Genomic DNA, 17633 nt, shown 5'->3' on the forward strand with positions numbered 1-17633 from the left:
CGCAAGGTAGTTCATAAATGCTATTTCATATCTCATGAATGAATAATATATAATGTAATTTTATTATGTGCTGGCTGCAGGTTATTTAAATTCAATTAATTATCTATGAACTCGGCAGTTTAGCAGCGTCATACCCTTGAATATAATTATATTTCTTGATTTTTTATTTTGTGACTGTTTTTCTTTGCACTGCTAGCGTCAGCTAAGAGCACTTGTACGGCCTTGAGCTGAGTGTTGCCATAGCATCCACAGGCGGGACCGTACACGTATGCTTCTCGTCAGCCGCCTGTCTGTCTGTACTGCAGTGACTCAGCTAGGCGGGCCGCGGGCAGTCAGTGCTAGGCATTTATCGAGTGTGGACGCTGTAGAACTGTTAATACACACTGGGTAGTTATCACGTGGTGTGACGTCCTACAAATGGCGACTGCAAAGAAAAGAAAAGTAGATGCAGAATGTCGAGCCTTCCAAGAGAAGTGGACAAACGATTATTTTTTTGTTGAAGTGAAAGGCAAACCTGTGTGCTTAGTTTGTGGGGATGCGTTAGCAGTAATGAAGAAGGCCAATGTGGAGCGTCATTACAGCTCAAAACATGCTAAGCTCAGTGATTTGGGAGGACAAATGCGTCTGGATAAAATCAATGCTCTTCGGCGGTGTTTAGAATCACAACAAGCCTCTTTCACAAGACCTCGGTGTGACAGAGACAACGTTATTCAGACGAGTTATGCACTGAGTGACCTAATTGCCAAGAAGCTGAAGCTTCACATAGAGGGAGAGTTTGTGAAAGAGTGCATCGTTAAAGCTGCGGAGTTGCTAGCGCCAGACAAACTTCAGTTATTTCAGAGTGTTAGTTTATCTCGTAGAACCGACTCAGATCGAGTAGCATCATCAACAGTACCACCTAACATCACGCGCCTCGCCAAAGAGAAGCAGTTCCAGCCGTCACATTAGAGGTGAGTTAAATGAGTGAAAAAATAATTGATAACTTTTTATGGCCCGCGAATTATATTAAAAATATCTAAATGGCCCTTGACAGAACGAAGGTTCCCCACCCCTGCTCTAACCGTCCGTACATCTGGCACGCCACATTCTCTCCAGAAACTCCTTCACCGCCTCAATCAAGGATTCTAGGGAGGATATACGGGTTCAATAGGCAGGCTGGAGGAATTGATTAGGGAACCTCGCTTCCAACAGATGGCGCGCGGGTCAAAGGTAGTAAGGGAGTGAGGGATGGGGGGATCCATGAGCGGGGGAAGATGAGCGCCGTTACAAGTAATACAAGATTCAAACAGTCAGTCAGTAGGGATGGGCAGGATTCTATAAAACGGGTAATCGCGAATCCGATTACTTGCCCAGTTGGATTCGTGGGATTCGAATCCTCCAGGAATCCTATGTACTCGTATTCTTAACAGCCCAGGACGCCCGAGATTCTTTCTCAGCCAGTGATATTGTCTGCCAGGCGCGAGATTCGTTGGTGTTTGCAAGGGAATCCAAGCACGGAGAGAATCCAGGATTCCCCTCCACCTGTCACAAACATCATGACTCTCACCCTTTGGCTAGAATTTGCCGAGATGCAGACCGTGTCTCCCATGATGCTTACCAAGGAGATATATATATATATATATATATATATATATATATATATATATATATATATATATATATATATATATATATATATATATATATATATATATATATATATATATATATATATATATATATATATATATATATATATATATATATATATATATATATATATATATGTGTGTGTGTGTGTGTGTGTGTGTGTGTGTGTGTGTGTGTGTGTGTGTGTATTCACCTAGTTGTATTTACCTAGTTGTAATTTTACAGGGCCAGGGTATCATACTCGTGAGGCCCCGTCTCTATATCTACACACATCCAACTTTCCTTTAAAACTATGCACACTCCTCGCTGACACCACCTCCTCACTCAAACTATTCCACACCTCCACACATCTCTGTGGGAAACTATATTTCTTCACATCCTTCAAGCATATTCCCTTGGTTATCTTTTTACTATGCGATCTCGTAGTTCTATTTAAATTTTCCTCTCTCAACATCATTTGTTCATTATCCACTTCATCCAAACCGTTCAACAGTTTATAAACCTGTATTAAATCTCCTCTTTCTCTTCTTTGTTCCAAGGTAAGCAAATTCATTTCTTTTAATCTCTCCTCATAGGTCATTTCTGCCAATTCCGGAACCATTTTTGTTGCCATTCTCTGCAATCTCTCCAACTTCCTTATATGCTTCTTTTTATAAGGGGACCAAACCACCCTGCATATTCCAATCTTGGTCTAATTACCGTACTAATTAATTTCTTCATCATATCTTTATCCATATAATGAAAGGCTAATCCAATATTTCTAATCAAATTATATGTTTCTCCAAACATCTTGTCAATATGAGCCTCAAACTGTCCATGGTCTTGTATTATCACTCCCAAATCCTTTTCCTTTTCCACCTTTTTCAACACTACTCCTTCACCATCTTGTATGACCCTCTTGGCCGTCTTCCACTCTTCCCCATCTCCATTACATGACTTTTGCTCAGATCAAATTCCATCTCCCACCTCTTGTTCCACTCCCAAATCCTATCCAGATCTGCCTGTAAAATTTCACAATCTTCTTCACTCTTCACATACCTACACAACTTGGCATCATCCACAATCAAATTAATATAACTGTTTACTCCTTCTGGCATATCATTAATATAGACAAAGAAAAGTATTGGTGCCAGCACTGAACCTTGTGGGACTCCACTCTCCACCACCAACCAGTCCGACTTTGCATCCCTTATTACCGTTCTCATCTCCCTTCATCTCAAATAGTTTTCCATCCACTTTAACACTTTTCCCTTCAGTCCTCCATAAATCTCTAATTTCCATAGCAGTCTCATGTGAGGTGTACCTTGTCAAAAGCTTTTTAAATCCAAATATACACAGTCCATCCATCCTCTCTCTCTTGTATTTTGTCAACCACTCTTGAATAAAAGCTCAGTAGATTTGTTACACATGACCTCCCTTTCCAAAGCCAAATTGATGATCCGATAATAACTTATGATCCTCCAGGAACCGTATCCAATATTTCTTTATCACCCTCTCACAAATCTTACCGACCACACTTGTTAAAGACACAGGTCTATAGTTAAGAGGCTCTTCCTTACTGCCTCCCTTATAAATGGGCACCACTTCAGCTCTTTTCCACTCTACCGGTACTTCCCGGTTTCTAATGAGCACCTTATAATATCATATAATGGATCTATCAATTCTTCTCTACATTCCTTCAATAATTTGCCTGAAACTTCATCTGGTCCCATCGCTTTATCATCTTTAAGTTCCTCCAACATTTTATATAACTCCTTTTTAGGTATCTTAATGTCATCCATGTACACATTTCCTTCTACATTCTGAGGCTTTACAAACATTGTTTCTTTAGTAAATACTTGTTGAAACCTATTATTTAGCAATTCCGCGATATTCTTAGGGTCATCTACTATCCCTTGCTCTCCTTTTAATCTTTCAATGGACTCTCTCTTTTAAGTTTACCATTTATGAACCTGTAAAACAATTTTGGATGTTCCTTACTCTTGTCTACAATATCTTTTCAAATTTTCTTTCTTCCTCCTCCTTACCCTCACATACTCATTTCTTACCACTCTATAATTCTCCTTATTTAGTATATTCCTGCTCTTTTCCATCTTTTCCAAGCCACATCTCTCTTTTCTTTAGCCTTAACACAAGTTGCATTAAACCAATCCTTTCTTCCTTCCTCTCTCGGTTTATACTTTGGTACAAATTTCATAACTCCTTCTTTATAATATTTCATAAAAATCTCATATTTTTTGCACTTCTCTGATTTGTAACATCTCCCAATCTAATGTTCTGAAATAAGTTTTTCAAATTTTCTGTGTCCATCTTTCTATAATTCAATCTACCACTCCTGTATGTCTCATCTCTCCTTCGCTGTGTTATTGCCATCTGCATTTCCATAACCACATGATCACTCTTCCCAATGGACATTTATATTGTATATTCCACATAGGTACACTTCTCGTGTTAACACCAAATCCAGTCTAGCCGGTTCATCATCTCCTCTATATCTAGTATTTTCTTTCACCCTCTGTTCCATCATATTTTCCATCATTAGATTAAGAATCTCTCTCCCATGCTTCCTCTCCAACACCACTTACTAGATTTTCCCAATCCACTTCTTTACAATTAAAATCTCCTACTAGTATCACCTTTCTTTTTTCAGTTAATACACTTTCCAAACTCTGTAAAGTATCCTTGATCATATTGTCGTATTCCCTTAATGTCCAAGAATTTGTTTTAGGAGGTACATAGGTCACCATGATTATTAATTCTTTTCCATCACTTTTTAACCTTATGCTTATCACTTCTGCGTTGTTCTTCCCATACCAAACCTCATCCACATTTATCTCCTTCTTCGTCATAATCATAATTTCTCCTCCACCTTTACCCTCTCTATCCTTTCTCCATATATTATATTTATTATCCAAATTTACCTTTGTTTTTTCATGTAATTTTGTCTCAGTCAAACACACTATATCAGGCTTCTCCACCATCATATAGTCTTGCAATTCCAATCTACTTCACAGTATCCCATCTATATTAGTATACATTACGGTCCACCCACTGCTCCCTCTAGGGCAGCGGTTCCCAACCTTATTTGTCCCGTTCCCCCTTTTCCAGTCATTGTTTCACCTGTGGACCCCCTACAACGAAATAGGTTAAGCCAAGAAAATTAATAAAAGATTTTTCTGCAAGAAATGAATATATTAATGTAAAATGCCTTCCATTGTTATGCTGATTAAGATGTAGGCCTATTTATATGAAATCAGAAAACATTCCGTTCAGCACTTTTTGATTTAAGTAAAACACATAGGAAAAATGTTATGTTAATGTTGTTATAGTTGTAGGTATTGTGTGCAAAACTATCTTTATAATATTTGCCCTTTTTGAGCTTGCAAGCACATGTATGAATAAAAGAATCACAAAACTGTATGAATACAACAAAAATCACAAAACAGCAGTGAATGAAACTTTTCATTGGTTGCGAAAAAGTATGTCACTTTATATTTCTCAATGGGACTTTTGTGGTTGTTTTTGAGCAACCAGCTCATGAATCCTTGGCTCAGTGGCAGCCAGTGCACACCTCAAGTCATCTTCCACAGACAGCTTGTTCCTTGATTTTGTTTTTATTGCAAGTAATGAAGAAAACCCACTTTCACAGGTAGGTTGAAGCAAAAGGCAAAAGAACTCGAACTGCCAGATCACTTATTTTTGGATATGATTCCATCATTGAACACCAGAAGCTAGACAAGGAGTTTGACTGGAACACATTCTTGGCTGTTGAATCATGGAGAAGCTCAATGAACTCTTCTTGTGCGTCTTCTAACACATCATCAACCTGACATAAGAAAGGATTTTTTGCTAATCCTGCATGCTGAGGGCTCAAGTCAGGAAAGTAACGGCGAAATTCATCATCTAGCTGAGACAAGTGGTCCATGATTTCCTTGGACAAGGTACTTGAAAGCTGACCATCAGCAAGAACTTCATTCAATGATGGAAACATCATAAATTTTCCTACACTCACTCTCTTCTTATACAGCTCCAATTTGGCCAAAATGCATGTATTGAGTCACAGTGGCTGAGCAAGTTTGAATCCTTTCCTTGAGTCTCAAGTTCAGCTGGTTGAAGATTTCAAATATGTCCACAAGATAAGCAAGGCGGAGCTCAAAGTGTTCTGATTTCAAATCTCCAACAGGTCACATTTTTCTGTACATCAAGAAACATTTCAACTTCCTGGCGAAGAGAGAAGAAGCGGGACAAAATCTCCTGCAGACAACCACCTGACGGATGTATAAAAGAGCAAGGAACTATGCTCGGATTCCATGTCATGACACAGTTGCTGGAACAGTCTCGTGTTGAGGGCAGAGTTTTCACATAGTTCACGACCTTGACAATACCAGTGAAAATTGTGAGAAGCCCAGAAGGAAGCGATTTAGAAGCCAGAGCCTCCCGATGAATGAAGCAGTGCACACCAACTGCATTTGGTGCTTTGGATTTTACTTTTGCTTGAAACCCGACCTCGACCCAAGCATGGCTGGAGCTCCATCAGTTGTGATTCCAACAAGATTATTCCAACTCAAACCATGCTTGTCAAAAAACGATGACACAGCATTCATCACATCAGTGGCCGTACTTGATGTTTCAAGATTTTGACAGCAAAGAAATTCCTCCTTTATTATGCCTTTGAACAGGTATCGGCAGTATACCAACAGCTGGCACGCCATTGCTACATCAGTGGATTCATCGACCTGTATAGCAAAAATGGGGGATGCTTTTATCTCTTCAATAATCTGATCTTTCACATCACCTGACATGTCCCTGATTCTTCGCTGGATAGTATTATTCGAAAGAGATACATCACTTAGTTTCTGTGCTGCTTTTGCTCCAAGAATCAGTCTAACCATTTCTTTTGCACAAGGTAGGATCAATTCTTCAGCAATTGTGTGTGGCTTTTTCTTCCGTGCTACTAAATAAGCCACTCTGTATGATGCTTCCACGATGTTCCTCTCTTCTCTTGGAAGCTACCAGTCGCATCAAGTTTTGCCTCTTCAGTTCATCAGCTTTCCTCTTGAAAAAATCCTTTTCCTTCCTAGCATACTCAGGGTGGCATTTGGTCAGGTGAAGTTGTAATTTTGAATTATTGCACTTAATATTGCCATAATAAAATAAAGGTTATTTATTCATTTCTCTCTCATTCATATATCACGTATATTCATGACACTCGTCATTTAAGGAGGCAATAAATCTTCCTGTCATCTCGCGAGCCACTCATGACCATCCCAAGGGCCAAATTTGTCACATGGACCGTGAGTTTGACACTGCTGATACTGTTAGCTAATGTAGAGCAATTCTAACATTTAAGCATTCAGTTTTAAGGATTGTGAACAGTAGTATAAATTTTATTCTGAGCCGCATGTCTCCTAATTCCAGTATAATAAATTTAAAATAAGTAGAATCTCTATGGACCCCTTGAAATTCTTCCATGGACCCCTTGGGGTCCATGGACCCCTGGTTGGGAACCACTGCTCTAGGGGTTCCTCCGCATTCCTTTTTTCCACATACCATTTTCTGACTCTCTCTCCTATAACTCTAAAAAAAAACTTTAATTTTTCCTCTTCAGACCGCACATCATTTTTCCTTCTCGCCTCTTCCAACAATTCCTTATATCTTCTCCTCTCTTCCTCATTTCTATTTTTCCTTACGTACATCTCTTTACAACCTTCTACCTCTCTTAATTTTGATGTTCTATATAAAATGTCCTCCGCAGATTGTTGTGACTTCAGTACTACTTTAATCGGTCTCCTTACTCTCTCCTTATACGGACCCAGTCTATGGATCTCTTCCACTTCTTCTTGTAGGTCTTTTTTTTCCTCATCATTTAGATTTTTGAACAGATCTCTTACCGTTTTCAATTCTTCTTTAATTCTCTTAGGCTTATATGTTATATTTTGTTCTTTCATCCCAAATATTAACACACTCTTCTTCTTTTCTGCTATTTCTCTTATCAATGTTTCCTTATTCTTCATAACATTAACCAGTTCCTTAGGCCTTTCTTTTTTGTCTTCATTCAACTGATCTTTAATTATTTCTTGTAAACTAACCATCTCAGCTTCCCTCGACACAGTCCATTGTTTTCTTCATTTCCCACTCCCTTTCAAACCTTTCACTATGCTCACTGATCATTTCCTTAAAGTCATCTTTCTCCTTTACAACTTTCTCCATTTTCTCCTCCAACCGTCTCTTGTATTTCTCAACCTCCACTCTCAAGTGTGCATTCTCATCCCCCAATCGTTTTTCATTTTCCTCCAGTCTCTTAACTCTTTCCTTCAAAGCCTTGCGGAATTCTCTATCCTGCTCCTCCTCACTCCTCTGAACTTTTAATTCCTTCACCAACTCCTCAAATTTCTTCTCTAGCATAACCAATCTTCCTTGCATTGTTGCTCCTGTTGAAGATAGACTCATATTTTGTATGGCCACTTTTGGTTTTGCTCCCTGGGCCTCATCGGCATATTTTGAATTTGGTAACTTATTTCTTACAGGTCTATCCATTTTATTTCATTCTTCCTGGGAGCGTGTCGGTGTGTGGTGGTGTGCACTGGCGGCCAGGCCTGGTATAGCTTTGTGTGTGTGGTGGGATGCGTTGGCGGCTGTTTATGGCTGGCCCAGGACTGGCCCTTGTTTTTTTTCCCGCGCCGTCGTCTGGAGCGCGGAGGCTCCAACACCTCCGATCACTATTATGCACACTCCACCAGGCTACGTTCACTCTGTACACTCGTTCACTCGCTCTGATTGCCCTTTTGTACTAGTGACGGTTCTCACTCCAAGCACATTTTTTAGCGTGTGGAGTGTTAGTTAGACGACACTCTGAACAAGGAGGCACGTCCACTCTCCACGGAGCGCGGAGTGTTTTTACCTATTTGTATTTACCTAGTTGTAGTTTTACAGGGCCTGGGCTTTATGCTCGTGTGGTCCCGTCTCCATATCTACACTTATCCAATTTTTCTTTAAAACTATGTACACTCTTTGCTGACACCACTTCCTCACTCAAACTGTTCCAAGTCACAACACATCTTTGCGGGAAACTAAATTTTTTAACATCTCTCAGACATCATCCCTTCCTTACTTTCTTACTATGCGATCTTGTGCTTCTAAAGTCATATTCTTCTCTCAGGATCAGTGTGTGTGTGTGTGTGTGTGTGTGTGTGTGTGTGCCTTTTTTTTTGTATTTATTATACGAAGATTTCCATACTATAAATATGCAGTCATGTAAATACATGTGCAGTTATAGTAGAGTGAGACACACTGCAGCTCCATTTAATCCCAAATGGGCGCATTTCTGCCACGCTTGGCTGCCATTATGCAGAACCACTGTTTTTATTAAATCTAAGGTAGCCTATTTACAGAAAGTCCGTTTTTTAAAACGAAAGTAGAGTAGCCTACTCAACTCGAGATGCACGGCTTTGGGGAGACTTACATAAAAGCTGGATAGTCACAAAAAAAAAATTTTTTTTGGCTATTATTAGGCAGGTAAAAAGTTGCTGTAAAACGGTGTTATTAGTAATTGTATATAATTAATAATATTAGGGATGCATATACTCATGAGAGCGACTATCACGGGTTCCCCCTTCATATCAGTCCTCAACCTCGACTTAAGAGCTCGGAATCGGAATATAGATGGAAAAGGCGGAGGGGGGAAGTGGGGATAGGGGAAGAATAGGTGGGTGATAAGAAGGGAACTTTAGTTGAATAAAGTCACTGGGGCTTGACCCAGGCGCAAGATGGTTTTCAGTGATGTATCACTCTACTTTTTGGTTCCTCTTCTTGAATCTTGAGGGCCGGGTCAGGTGGAGACAAAGGCACCAACACCAAGCACACGCAAGCGCCGGACCGCCCACGCAGCGAACGAGGGCCCTACACCTCTACGGAAATGGCGGCGAAATATTGGTGTCCCTTAGCAACCAAAACACCGTGAAGGAGAAAAATTTAATATGGTGCAGTAGAAGGGAAAAAGATGACAAATAGAGAGGATGGAGTGAGAAGTACATCCGTATAGCGGAGGAACCTACAGTTTTACGTGGGTTCCGAACCACGGATAGTAGTAGATTTGGTGAAATGATTGGGTTTTTTTTCACTGTTTGATCTGCTGCAGTCTCTGACGAGACAGCCAGACATTACCCTACGGAACGAGCTCAGAGCTCATTATTTCCGATCTTCGGATAGGCCTGAGACCAGGCACACACCACACACCGGGACAACAAGGTCACAACTCCTCGATTTCCATCCCGTACCTACTCACTGCTAGGTGAACAGGGGCTACACGTGAAAGAGACACACCCAAATATCTCCACCCGGCCGGGGAATCGAACCCCGGTTCTCTGGCTTGGGGGATAATGATATAACTTTATTTGCGAGGTTGGTGAGAGGGGGATATGCAGCTTTTATTTGTGAATAGATGAATGTGATGAGTGAAGCTGGTGGTGTCTGCCATCTCCTTTGCTGGCTGGCTCGTGCTGTAGATCCTGATGTTCTGGTACGTACTGGAGTTATCAACCTGCTATGGAGATGAGAAGAACGATTAAATGGGCCAATTTGGTGATGCCACTCTGACGCCTGGAGTAGTTAGGTTAGGGAGAAGTGAGAAGGAAAAGAGATAAAGGGCGGAGTGGGGTTTGCTGCCGCCGCCAGAGCGAGAGATGAATAGGGGACTCGATTTCCCGTTTACCCGAGGATACCGGGATCGTAAGGGTATATCATGGGTCGGGTGGCACGCCAGCTGACCTCCCCACACGCCGCAGAAAAAGAAAAAAAAACTATAGATGTGTTATTAGGGATAAGGAGATAAAGACTGGGAGGAAGAGTATAGAAAAAGATGGGCGGAATGAGGTTTGCTGTCGTTGCCGAATGAGAGATGAATAAGGGACTTGATTCCCCGTTTACCCGAGGATACAGAGATCGCAAGGGTATATCATCGGTCGGATAGGCGCACCAGCTGACCCCCACACGCCTCGGAAAATGTTTGTTATAATTGGGAGACAAGGTTAGGGAGAGATGAGAAAAAGGATTCCATTATTTGTAGATGGGGTTAGGAGGTTCGTCTGGAGGGTCGAGGAGGGTGGTGTGGGGAAGATGTCTGTATGCTGGGGGAAGGTTTTTTTAAGAAGTTATATATGTCTGTGTGTCTGTCTGAAAATGTATTTAGTTGTTTGTCTCATTATTTATGTCCCACGTGAAAATAGTGAAGCTGAGTGTGCCATTCGAAGTGTAGTGATGAGTAATTTGAGTCATCTATAGCTGATGAGACTGGTAAAAAATTGCCACAGTGAATGGGGTGTACTGGTATGTATAATGATTCTTATGGAGCTACCGTTAACAGAAAAATCTTATTATTGTACTTTCTGCATTCATGTACTTCACGGAGTAGTATCTACAATAAAGATTTTCTTTAATTTACCGTTTATTTGCAATACGCGTTTTCCATTCTGTAATAAAGCAGCGATATACTGTATAGTTGTACCGTTAACATATTTTGCTATTTTAATATAAATATGAAGATTTAATAGATATTGTTGCATTATGGTCGACCTTGAAAAAAAAAATACGGATCTTGAAAGATTTCTAAGACCTATCTTGAAAGATTTTTTCCCAACCGCTGGCAACACTGCTTGTAACTCCTTGCATTCACATCCATACACTGTGCCCTAGCTCTGAAGAGATCACCACCATCCAGGCTTCCATCATACCACCTCTCATACATCGGGGCCTCTTTCACCTTGTACCATTCCAGAGTAGTCTTTCGTTCCACCCCATTCCTCCATTCATTCAATCCCATACTCTTCACCGGCTGAGTCTGTCTATCTCACTCTTCCACTTCCTCACATGCCATTCTGTTCTCACTCTGCCTCCTCTTGTCACGACCCATTCCAGCTCATTCTGATTCACCCCAGCCATTCCCACTGCCCATCCAACCTGTAGACCATTCCTCTGTCATTCTCATACACCTTTTCCTCCATTTGCTTCCACTTTCACTCCACAGATACACCTTCCTTGCTATTCTTGCATCATCCATTCTCTCAAGCCTAATCTTGTACCTAAGTGTCGCTTTTATAAGTCTTTCCCTAAAAGAGCTCCATCCCATATCCCCTCTTAAGGCTTCTACTGCCGTGTACCTCGGTGCATTCAGTGCCAGCCTAGCTACTCTACACTGCCCCACTTCTAACTTGTCAATTTCACTCTCGTTCCATGCAATCATATCCATACCATACATTATACTGGGGACAGCCACACTCTTCCACACTTCTCTCAGTACGTCATACTTACTTGCTCTCATCCTTGCCGGGCTTCCTAAACGACCCACCCACTGGTTCATCAAGCTTATTTTTTCATTCTTTGACTTTTCACACCCATTTGAACTCATCCACATCCCTAAGTACTTGTATTCTTGTGCCTGCTTCAACTCATTCTCTCCCAGCCTCCATACTGCATTACATTCATCCTCCGACCTATTCACAATCATCACCTTACTCTTCTCACTACTAAACCTAACTCCAAAATCTCTTCCATACCCATCAACTACATCCAGCAAACTTTGCAGCTCCTCTGCTGACTCACTCATAACCAGTGGTGCCACCAGGGGGTGGCCTGGGGTGGCCGCGGCCACCCCTTCAAATCTGCTGGCCACCCCACTGGCCAGTCACAATATCGATTGCTAGTTTTATTTTTAACAGCGTTTGAAAAAATTTTCAAGATCTTGAAAAATTAACCTTAACCTTTGAAAGCTTGAAAGAAAAAGTCTAAATCCCCAAAATCTTGAAAAATCTACACCGACTGTATAAAAGTCGTATAAAATGAGAGAGAGAGAGAGAGAGAGAGAGAGAGAGAGAGAGGTGGCGCTGGCTCAGATGACGGCCTGACGCGTACAATACACGTGGGAATGTAACATCACATTCTTCTGCTTTGCTTTGCTGGTAAGTGTATCCTACTAAACTTAAACTTAAGCGTTAATTAGTCGTATTAATCTTTATTGATATATTTTCACCCTCTGGCATAGTGTATTATTTACTTAAAGACACTCATTATTTATGTCCCACGAGAAAATAGTAAAGCTGAGTGTGCCATTCCAGGTGTGTTGTTGAGTAAATTGAGTAATCTAGCTCATGAGAGGGAAAAAAAAAAAAAAAAAAAAAAGCCACAGTAGGTGTGGTCACTGGGGTGTACTTGTAAGTATAATGATTCTTATGGAGCTACGGTCAGCTATCATTAGATTGGAAACGCTATAGTGTACTTATAGGTTCACATACACACACACACAAAAAAAAAAAAAAAATATATATATATAAATAAATAAATAAAAAATGAATAAATAAATAAAAAAAAACTAGTGCATCTTATGTTTTTCTGGTGATATGATGTATTGCATTTGGTAAAATTGTTACTTTGTTCCCTGGTGGTGGCTCAATTATACTGTATGTATGTAAGTACTGTATACCTGGCATACAGTACTTACCGGAAACAGAAAACTTTAACTTTTTGTACTTTCTGCATTCTGCATTCACAGAGTACTACCTACAATAAAGATTTTTAATTTACCGTTTACTTGCAAGACTTGTTTTCCGTTATGTAATAAAGCAGCGATATATAAGTGTCCGATGTAGAGAGGGTTTACTATTGTAATTTTGTGAGAAAGATGTAGTGTTTCCATTTGCCTCACAATACAACTGCAGCACTGAGGATCTACAATACGAAATCTCCCAGCTCAAGCGCATTCTTGAGAGGAAGCGAGCTAGTAGAGAGGAAACACCAAAGAGTTTAATGGAGCTCACTGCCTTTCTGGAGCCATATAGGGAGGTATTCCATGAAATGTTTAAACTGTGCAAAATTGCACTTGCATTACCTGTGAGCACCTCATCGTGTGAACGGAGCTTTTCAGTGCTTAAGTTAATCAAAACAGCCTTGAGAAGTACCATGACTGATGAGCGTTTAAGCAATTTGGGGGTACTCAGAGTGGAATTAAGAAGGGCTAAGGCCTTAAATCTTTATGAGTTTGTGGATGCGTTTGCCAAAAAACACAGCAACCGGCGAATAATGTTCTTCTGAAAATGCAACTGCAGCACTGAGGATCCGCAACAGGAGAATAAAGTTGTAATAATAGTACTAGTAAGATAAAATTCCTGAAATTATGACTTTTTAATTCTGGTGTGCCACCCCAAAATTTTAAGTGGCCCCCCCATGGCCACCACTATGAAATTTTTCTGCAGGCGCCACTGCTCATAACCACTACGTCATCTGCATTCCCACATGATCTTGATCTTGATCTTGATGGTACAGCTGACGCAGAATTTCTTCTGGGTCAGGCCTTTGTATCGGCAGCTCCTGTAGGGAACATAAAGAACACCAGACAACAAAGAGGGCAATCACCATCTTTCACACCACTAGTTCCTGCATCTGGCACACCACATTCTCTCCAGGAACTCTTTCACAGCCTCAATCATCCTTTCATTCGTCTCCCCACACAGTCCCAGCAGCAACACCATCCATTCTCTTCCTGTCATGCCCCAGCTCACTCAGCACCACTTGCATCATCTCATACCTGTCTCTGGCATACTTCACACACTCCAGCACCACATGTTCCACTGTCTCATCCTCTCCCAAGTCACACATCTGGCACACTTTGCTGTGGGACTCAGACCATCTATAATTCCTTGCATTTACATCCATGCACTGTGCCCTAGCTCGGAAGAGAAGATCACCACCCAGGCTTCCCTCATACCACTTTTCATACATTGGGGCCTCTTTCTCTCTATACCATACCAAGGTACTCTTTTGCTCCATCCTATTTCTCCAGTCATCCAGTCCCACACCTTTCACTACTCTGTCTATCTCACTCTTCCACTTCCTTACATCCCATTCTCTACCTTCTCCATTTCTAACAATCATACTCCAGTCTCTCTCTAAATGTCTTTCTTCTACCTGTTGAAAAACCCAACTACTTACTAACCCACTCTTTGCTACCAGCCTGACACACCTCTTCCCCACTTGCTACTCCTGACATTCCACAGAAACACTTTTCTCACTATCCTTGCATCATTCATTCGTTCTAACCTAGCCTTATACCTTAGGGTCGCTTTCACAGATCTCTCTAAAAAGTGCTCCAACCCATATCACCCCTAAGGGCCTCTACTGCTGCATATCTAGGTGCATTAAGTGCCATTCTTGCAACTCTATTCTGCCCTATTTCTAACTTATCTAGTTCACTCTCATTCCAAGCAATCACATCCATACCATACATGATGCTCGGGACAGCCACACTCTTCCAAACTTCTCGCAGCACGTCATATTTACTCGCCCTCATCCTTGCTGCACTTCCTAGACGACCTATCCACTGATTTGCCATACTTATCTTCTCATTCTTAATCTTTACACAGCCATCCAGCCTCATCCACATCCCCAGATACTTATATTCATCTGTCTGCTGCACCTCATTCACTCCTAATCTCCACACATGATTCCTCTCATCCTCTGACCTATTCACAACCATTACCTTACTCTTTTCACTACTAAATCTCTTCCATACCCATCTACTACATCAAGCATACTCTGTAGCTCTTCTGCCGACTCACTCATGACTACATCATCATCTGCATACAAGAGCACACCTATCTTATCATTTCCCACATTTACACCTGCATTCATTCTCCTCATTCTAGCAGCCAATTCTTCTGTACATAAGCTAAAGTGGGTTGGTGATAATATGCAACCCTGCCTAACTCCTCTTTCACTCTTCACCCAGTCTGTCTCTATATCCCCTAGTTTATACTTAGCTCTTGTATCCACATACATACTTCTCACTATGTTAACTATCTTTGCACTTAACCCAATCTTTTCTAACACCCTACCTAGCATTTCTCTGTTTACCCTATCATATGCTTTCTCTATGTCTAGGAAACCTAAGTATAGTTTGCTACCATCCCTTTTCTTTCTCTCAATCAATTCATTCACCACAAACAGATTGTCTTCTGCTCTCCTGTCCACTCGGAATCCATTTTGCTCTTCGCCTAACACTCCAACTCTCTCAATCCATTTGCACAATCTCTCATTCAACATCGCACTGAACACTTTGCCTACTGTGTTAACTAACGTAATCGGCCTGTAGTTCCTCAACTCATTCTTACTCTTATATCCTCCCTTATGCAACAAGGTCACCCTGCATTCATTCCACATTCTCGGCACTCTCTCCTCCTCCCACACCTGGTTGAACAACTCAGTCATCCTATCAATCACTACTTCTCCATTTTTGTACATTTCATACGGTATCTCATCCGGCCCTGCTGCCTTGCCATTCTTCTGCTTCCTCACACATTTCTCCACCTCCTCCCTGCTGATCCTTTCATTCAACTCATCTGCATCCTTTCTCTCCAGTGACACATGTCCTTCATCCACATCAAAGACCTCACCTACACCTCCAATCTCTTCCCAAAACTCTTTTATTGCCCTTCTCATTTCTTCCTTATCAGTCACCACTGCCCTTCACCTTCAGGCTCTCCACATTCTCACTGTCAGGCATCCCTCACCCCTCAGGAATCTGTACCATTCTCGCCCACCTTCCATACCTTTCTCTCTAAGGGCCTGAATCACACTTCTCTCACTTGTAACTTTAGCATTCATTATCTTTCGCTTCGTCATTCGCTGCTGACTCACATACGCTGCCCATGCATTCAGGTACTCCCTTTCAGCTTCCTCACTCTCATGTCTCATGTGTTCAGTGCGGTGTTGAATGCCAGATTGTTTAAGTGGATTGAAAGAGCTGGTGTATTAGGTGAGGAGCAGAATGGTTTCCGTACGGACTGGAGAGCTGAGGATAACATGTTTGTGGTGAATGAAATGATTGATAAAAAAAAAAAAAAGAGGGATGGAGGTAAATTGTATTTGGGTTTCCTGGACATAGAGAAAGCTTATGATAGGGTGAATAGAGAAATGCTAGGTAGAGTCCTAGAAAAGATTGGGTTGAGTACCAAGATAGTCAACATAGTGCGTAGCATGTATGTTGATACCAGAGCTAAGTACAGTTTAGGAGATATAGAAACAGACTGGGTGAGGAGTGAAAGAGGAGTTAGGCAAGGATGTATTTTTTCACCAACCCTTTTCAGCCTGTACACAAAGTAGTTAGCAGCAAGAATGAGAAGGATGAATGCAGGAGTGAGTGTGGGGAATGATAAGATAGGTGTGCTTCTTTATGCAGATGACGTAGTGGTTATGAGTGAGTCAGCAGAGGAGCTGCAAAGTCTGCTGGATGTGGTTGATGGGTATGGAAGAGATTTTGGAGTTAGGTCTAGTAGTGAGAAGAGTAAGGTGATGATTGTGAATAGGTCGGAGGATGAATGTAATGCAGCATGGAGATTGGGATTGGAGCAGAATAGAGTTGCAAGAATGGCACTTAATGCACCTAGATATGCAGCAGTAGAGGCCCTTAGGGATGATATGGGTTGGAGCACTTTTAGAGAGAGATATGTGAAAGCAACCCTAAGGTATAAGGCTAGGTTAGAACGAATGAATGATGCAAGGATAGTGAGAAAAGTGTTTCTGTGGAATGTCAGGAGTAGCAAGTGGGGGAAGAGGTGTGTCAGGCTGGTAGCAAAGAGTGGGTTAGTAAGTAGTTGGGTTTTTCAACAGGTAGAAGGAAGACATTTAGAGAGAGACTGGAGTATGATTGTTAGAACTGGAGAAGGTAGAGAATGGGATGTAAGGAAGTGGAAGAGTGAGATAGACAGAGTAGTGAAAGGTGTGGGACTGGATGACTGGAGAAATAGGATGGAGCAAAAGAGTACCTTGGTATGGTATAGAGAGAAAGAGGCCCCAATGTATGAAAAGTGGTATGAGGGAAGCCTGGTGGTGATCTTCTTCCGAGCTAGGGCACAGTGCATGGATGTGAATGCAAGAAATTATAGATGGTCTGAGTCCCGCAGCAAAGTGTGCCAGATGTGTGACTTGGAAGAGGATGAGACAGTGGAACATGTGGTGCT

General features: G+C 41.4%; 1 protein-coding gene across 1 annotated transcript in view; it reads left to right on the top strand.

Moving 5' to 3' along the window:
- Positions 1-248: 248 nt before the first annotated feature.
- Positions 249-17633, top strand: part of LOC123514393 (piRNA biogenesis protein EXD1-like) — a 178010-nt gene continuing 160625 nt past the window's right edge. Inside the window, exon 1 of the mRNA XM_045272301.1 lies at positions 249-950. The gene's annotated coding sequence lies outside the window, so the exon portion shown is untranslated. The remainder of the gene's footprint in view (positions 951-17633) is intronic.

Source organism: Portunus trituberculatus, chromosome 37, assembly GCF_017591435.1.
Source record: "Portunus trituberculatus isolate SZX2019 chromosome 37, ASM1759143v1, whole genome shotgun sequence".
Taxonomy (NCBI): domain Eukaryota; kingdom Metazoa; phylum Arthropoda; class Malacostraca; order Decapoda; family Portunidae; genus Portunus; species Portunus trituberculatus.